Consider the following 6,676-nt stretch of genomic DNA (forward strand, 5'->3'; position numbering starts at 1 on the left):
TTTATTAAATTAATTATAAGATCATTCTCCCATTGACCACAAGATAAAATTTGGGTTTGACTAGTAAAGTTCATCGGGTAAATTTACGATAATATCTTGTACGGTTAATTTTTCCTGTATAATTAATAAAAAAAAAAGTTTGCATAAAAAGTTTGATAAAGTAATTTAAAGATAAGGTATGGGAATCTTTTCATTAATTATATTGCTTGATCTTCCTATCTAATGTAATTCCTACACTAATATATTTAACCATGGTGTAAACTAATATAATGGGATTTCAATTTAACTTGAAAGTTGGAACATTGCAATAGTACTTTTGAAAGAAAAATATGACTAAAGACCTTACATTAGCTTATTTTTATGATTTTTTCCGATGCAACTTGAATCAAGAAAACTGAATTTTGTTTGATAAAGTTATGATTAATTACACTAATTTACATTTACATTACTTAATTTTACTCAATCTTATTGACAATGATCTAAATTGAATCTCAATGATACAAGACATAAACTTATAGTTATTTCATGGCATTTTCAATACACCTTGAGTCAGTGCAATCGAATTACGTATGTGAAATGATCAAAATACCCCACATTACTTAATTTATCTAATCTTTTATTTATTTAGTTTTTTTTTTATCCGATCCTATTATCTACGTAGTAAAATTAATACAATGTAATTTTTGACGATTATCCGAATTGCGTCTCAACTACTGCAAAACATATAAGTTGTGGATAAATTCATGGTTTCCAATGGAATTTGAATAAATGCAATTATATTATGTCCAAAAAGTTATAATTATTTTAATTTATCTTACTGTACCATACGGTAATATTAATCTAATGAATCTCTTAGTATGTGTGACGCCCGCCTTCTATGATTTGGTAGGTGATATTTTTTATTGTGATTTCTTGCTGAAAACTTGATGGGTGATGGTGTATAAAATTAGGCAGAAGGGGTTTTTAAAGAATGGCTACATCAGATGAAGGTGAAGGGAGAAGATGACTCGTCGATTCTATTACGTGTCTTCTCCTTAAAATTTTAATTAATCTTATAATTCTTCTTAAACGTCAGATCCTTGCTGCTTAAGTCTAAATATATAGAATCATTATATACCTTAACTATTCCTTAATACTATATCAGCCCTTGTAAATTACCTTATTTATTCTTATTCCCCAACTTTATATATCAATAACATCTAAGCCACATAAATTTACTAAATTATTTTCTAGTAATTAAACTTCAATAATATACATATATATATATATATATATATATATATATATATATATATATATATATATATATATATATATATATATATCATCACATTATGTATTATCCAACACACACACACATAATAGAATTTAAGGGGTGCTACACTCTCCCCCTGTTAAAGAGATCTGGTCCCCAGATTTACTTATCGTTAATATAATTACTTGTGTGGAAAAGTTCTGGGTAGTGATTTCGTATCTCTTCTTCTTGTTCCCATGTAGCCTCTTTTACATCGAGATTTCTCCACAATACTTTCACCAATGGAATCCTTCGATTTCGTAATTCTTGAATTTTTTGATCGAGAATACGAACCGGTTGTTCTTCGTATGACATGTTGCCTACGAGTTGGAGTCCTTCATGAGAAATCACGTGAGATGGATCTGGATGGTATTTTCTGAGTTGAGACACGTGGAATACATCGTGAATATTGTTAATATTGGGTGGAAGGATTAACCTATAGGCTACATGACCTATACGTTCACAAATTTCAAAAGGTCCTACATAACGTGGACTAAGATTCCCTCATTTTCCAATACGTTTGAATCCTTTTCTTGGCGACACTTTGAGAAATACCATATTGCCAACTTCAAACTCGATGTCCTTTCTACGCTTGTCGGCATAACTCTTTTGCCGATCTTGTGCGGCTTTCATTCGTTGTTTGATGATATGCACTTTATCAATAGCATCTTGTATTAGTTCCGGCCTTAGCGCTCTTTCTTGACCGTCTTTGGTTGCCCTTCATTCATCGAGTTCCCAATGTAAGGGAGATCGACATTTTCTGCCATAAAGCGCCTCATATGGTGCCATTTGTATGGTCGCCTGATAACTGTTGTTGTATGCGAATTCGATTAACGGTAGATGCTTTTCCCAGCTTCCTCCGTAATCCATCACACATGCTCTCAACATGTCTTCCAAAAATCCGATTGTTCTCTCGGATTGTCCGTCGGTTTGAGGATGTGCAGCAGTACTAAATTGAAGTTTCGTTCCCAAGTTTTCTTGTTACCGTTTCCATAACCTTGATGTAAACTTGGGATCTCTATCGGATACTATACTAGAAGGAATCCCGTGCAATCGAATGAATTATTTCTTATATTTTGTGCCTACTAGCAGAAAATGAGCAGATTTCGTAAGTCTATCAACAATAACCCAAATACTATCATGACCTCCACGCATTGTCGCAAAGCCTGTTACAAAATCCATGGTGATCTGATCCCATTTCCAATTTGGTATGGGTAGTGGCTGTAGTTTTCCAGCTGGATGTTGGTGTTTTGCTTTCACCAACTGACAGGTCATACACCTTTTGACAAAATCTGCTAGATCTCGTTTCATTCCATGCCACCAGAAAAGCTTTTCAAGTCTGAATACATTTTGTTTCCCCCAGGGTGGACCGTATACCTTGACTTGTGAGCTTCCTCTAACAATTCACCCTTTAGCTTTTCAGGTACACATATTCGATCTTTAAAATGAAATATTCCCCTACTATCAAAAGTAAATTCAGAGTTTCCGTCCGTGGAAAGTGATTTCATTCGCTTTTCTATCCATTGATCATCTTTCTGAGTTTCTCTGATTTCGTTATAAAGTGTTGGTTCAATAAACATTCCCGCAATCCGTGCGTGGGATTGCATACTAACGCAATCTCGTGCTATCATCATTTTTTCGCATGAAGTTATAAGAATGTTCGATTATGCTACACTTGCCTTTCGACTAAGGGCATCAGCTACAGCATTAGCCTTTGCCGGGTGATATGTGATAGCACAATCATAATCTTCGAGAAACTTAGATCCACCTTCTCTGTCTCATATTGAGATCTTTATGAGTGAATAAATATTTTAAACTCTGGTGGTCGGTAAAAATCTCAAATCTCGTACCATAAAGGTAGTGTCTCCATTTAGCTAATGCAAATACAATGGCCCATAATTCCAAATCATGAGTGGGATAATTTATCTCATGGGGTTTTAATTTCCTAGATGCATAAGCGATAACCTTTCCATTTTGCATTAATACACTACATAATCCTTCCTTCGATGCATCAGTATAAACTTTATACCCCATTGTTCCTTCTGGTAATGCTAACACAGGTGTTGTAGTCAACATCTTCTTCAATCCTTGAAAGCTGGCTTCACACTTTTCATTCCACTCGAATTTGTCCCCCTTTTGTGTTAATTTGGTTGGCGCCGTTGCTATTTTTGAAAAATCCTTGAAAAATCTTCTATAATAGCCCGCAAAACCTAAGAAACTTCGAACTTCAGTAGCATTTTCTGGCCTTTTCCAGTTTACTACTGTTTCGATTTTTGAGGGATCAACCTTAATCCCATCTTTAGACACTACATGACCTAAAAATGAGACTTGGCTTAGCCAAAATTCACACTTACTAAATTTTGCGTATAGTTTGTTTTCCTTCAGAGTCTCTAGCACGATCCTTAAATGTTGGGCATGCTCTATCTCAGATTTCGAGTACACCAGTATATCGTCTATGAAAATGACGACGAACTGGTCCAACCAAGGTCGAAATACCCGGTGCATCATATCCATAAATGCTGCCGGGGCATTTGTCAGTCCAAAAGGCATGACAACAAACTCAAAATGTCCATATCTTGAGTTGAATGCCGTTTTTGGAATATATTCTTCTCGAATTCTTAATTTCTAATACCCTTGCCTTCAATCCAATTTGGAATATACCCCTGAACCTTGTAAGGTATCAAATAATTCGTCAATGTGGGGTAGAGGGTATTTATTCTTAATTGTAACACTATTCAGTCCACGATAATCGATGCACATTCGGAGTGTTCCGTCATTTTTCTTCACAAATAGTACATGGGCTCCCCACGGTGACGCGCTTGGCAAAATGAAACCTCTATCCAACAATTCTTGCAATTGTTTCTTTAATTCCTTAAGCTCGATTGGAGCCATCATGTACGGCGTCCTAGACACTGGTGTTGCTCCTGGAAGTGTTTCAATCAGAAATTCAATCTCTCTCTTGGGAGGCAATGAATCCAGTTCTTCTGGTAAGACTTCCGGAAAGTCTCGAACCACGGGTATTTCTTCCAATTTGCTTCTTTCCTGTGGTTTGTTGATTAAGTATGCCAGAAATCCTTCTCCTCCTCCTTTCATAATTTTTCTAGCCGCCATAAATGATATGAAATATATAGCTGATTTATCTCCTTTAGATGCTTCAATCTCCGATACTTTATTTGTACCAAGCTTAATTTTCTTTCCAAAGCATTCTAACTGGTCATGATGCTTATACAACCAATCCATCCCTAAAATGAGATCATAACCTATGATTGGAAGTTGTATAAGATCTGCAAGGTACTCTTTACCTTCTAATTCGATAGAACAAGCTCTACATACTATATCAGTAAGTATGCTGGAGCCCATCGGAGTGCTTACCTCAAAATTATAAGGTAATTGTTCGCCTTCTAAAATTAAGTCATTCGCGAAAGAAGATGCGATGAATGAATGAGTTGCTCCGGGATCAAATAAAGCTTTACCGTATTTACCAAGCAGACGGACATTACCTTCTACAACGGCTGTTGGCTCGACAGTCTCGTCCATCCCAACAAGTGCGTAAGCGCGAGCAGGGATTTTGGGCTTACTCGGTTGTCCCACTGGAGCCTTCCCTTTTCGTCCTTGAGGAATGGGTAAGGATCCCTGCTTCCTTTGGCAATCACGTGCAATGTGATCAGCACTTCCACAAATAATGCATAATCCCTTCTTCCTTCGACAATCATTTTCCTCATGATTAGAGAGTCCGCAAAATCCACACTTCATTTGCATCGGTGGGTGAGGGGGAGCGCTGCTCCCGTTTAATACTGGATTACGATTTGCAAAACGTCTTTGACCCATTCTTGGGTATTTTGGACCTGAAACGGAATTTCGACTTGGGTTTCCTCTGAAGCTGGTAAATTTAGTTCTCTTTGCTCGCTCTTCGACTTGAATCAATTCTCGCATTTCCGACTCGACTTGCATGGCCTTACTAATCGTCGCACTATAATTTGTTGCATCTGAAGAAATTATGGCCCAACGAAGTTCTAATTTTAGTCCTTCTAAAAACTTGCGTGCTTTGCGAGTTTCATCATTCATATAATGTGGAGCATAGCGAATTAGGTAGTCGAAACGAGCTTCATACTGAGACACTGTCATTGTGCCTTGAGTAAGGTTCATAAAGTCTCTTTCCCTAGCGTTTTTCACTACTTGTGGTATAAACTTTTCACTAAATTCCTGGACGAAGTTAGCACAAGTTCGTGCAGTGTTGTTTTGAGCCCACTTCTGACTCACTACACGCCACCAATGACGTGCAGTTTCTTCTAGTTGGAAAACTGCATAGCTAACCTTCTGAGAGTCAGAGTAGTGTGTGACCTCAAAAATCTTTTCCAATTCATTAAGCCAATTTTCCGCCTTACGACCATCGGGCTCGCCTAGGAATTTCGGTGGTCAAAATCTTAGGTACCTTTCAAACCTTTGGTCTTATGTTGAAAGGGCAGGTTCGGAAAGTGGGACTCCCGTCTGCGAGGGTTGCTGACAGAATTGCATAAATTGTTGCCACATAGTTAGCATGGATTGTACTTCTGGAGTTGTTGCTTCTCGAGGAACTTGTGGCGTCTCTGTTGCCTCGTGAGTTGTAGTATTATTTGGGTCCATTATTGTTTCATCATCTTCAAGGATATGTGAAGAACTAGGGTGGTGATTTGGGGATGGTGCGAGTGAACAAGCTTGTGTGAGGTTTTCGGGGAGTTTTCCCAGAGAAGACATTCTGAGCCAAAATATACGTATAAATCATTTATTAGGGCTAACGATCTTAATATCAATAGTGAAGTATGTCAACTTATCTTATAGAAGTATAAGTGCTTAGCATAATTAAGAAGAAATTTAATAAATAATAATATATATACTGAGATATAAGTTGGATTTACAAAGGTCAACGAGTTTATTATACAACAGTCTCTACTATCTACTACTATCTATGTCACATTGAACAAAAGAGCCTATATCGAGGCATGTGACTACGGCTATACATTTCAAAAGTTACTATTCACAAATCTATACTATATAGGTGTTCTTACTACGTAAAAAAGAGAACATCGTATGTATGTACTAGACAAAATAGCCGATCTTATAAGCAAAAATGAGACGGATCATCAAAAGATTATGTGGCCTACTCAATCGCCATCGGACTCGACAGAGGTGACATCGGATCTAGGTTCATCATCGTCTGCATCAATTCCTAATAAGTGAATTAAGTCGGGATCTACATCGAATTCATCTTCCCAATCGTCATTGAAGACTATGTCATTCATAACATCGTCTGCGTCATCTACCTCGACTTCTATTTCAGGCATAAAACCATCAGCGTCCTCGTTAACCAAAAGTAAATCTGGATTCTCTTCCACGGCTTCCTCA

This window comes from Erythranthe guttata, chromosome 1, assembly GCF_056151865.1.
Source record: "Erythranthe guttata isolate IM_541 chromosome 1, IM_541, whole genome shotgun sequence".
Lineage (NCBI taxonomy): Eukaryota > Viridiplantae > Streptophyta > Magnoliopsida > Lamiales > Phrymaceae > Erythranthe > Erythranthe guttata.